This window comes from Sinocyclocheilus rhinocerous, unplaced genomic scaffold (genome assembly GCF_001515625.1).
Source record: "Sinocyclocheilus rhinocerous isolate Xijiao unplaced genomic scaffold, SAMN03320098_v1.1 scaffold44, whole genome shotgun sequence".
NCBI classification, from domain to species: Eukaryota; Metazoa; Chordata; class Actinopteri; order Cypriniformes; family Cyprinidae; genus Sinocyclocheilus; species Sinocyclocheilus rhinocerous.
This window is the reverse complement of record NW_015631022.1, coordinates 1,419,615-1,419,868: the sequence shown is the minus strand read 5'-3', so window position 1 is coordinate 1,419,868 and position 254 is coordinate 1,419,615. Positions and strand designations below refer to the sequence as shown.

General features: G+C 41.7%; 1 protein-coding gene across 3 annotated transcripts in view; it reads right to left on the bottom strand.

Annotated features, from left to right (window-relative positions):
* The window catches only part of LOC107741063 (matrin-3-like), a 28,125-nt gene that overhangs the window by 4,695 nt on the left and 23,176 nt on the right, over positions 1-254 (bottom strand). The window lies entirely within an intron of this gene.

Here is a 254-nt window from a genome sequence, read left to right as displayed (position 1 = left end):
CTCCGGAACTTCACGTATAAACATATAGTTCGTCTTCGTGATGATGCCATGTACAGTTTTGGGTGTTTCATTTTAAATTTTATGAACGCTTCAAGTGCAGTTAATTATTTGTACGTGCATACAGACGACGGCGGGGTTGAAGCTCTTTTATTTGCAGTCAAAGGTTGAGCACTGCCGTGTGTGTATCCTGTCGCAAAATGCAGCGAAAAGTCCTGCACGACGGTAATAATGTGATTAAGGTGAGTACATGTCTT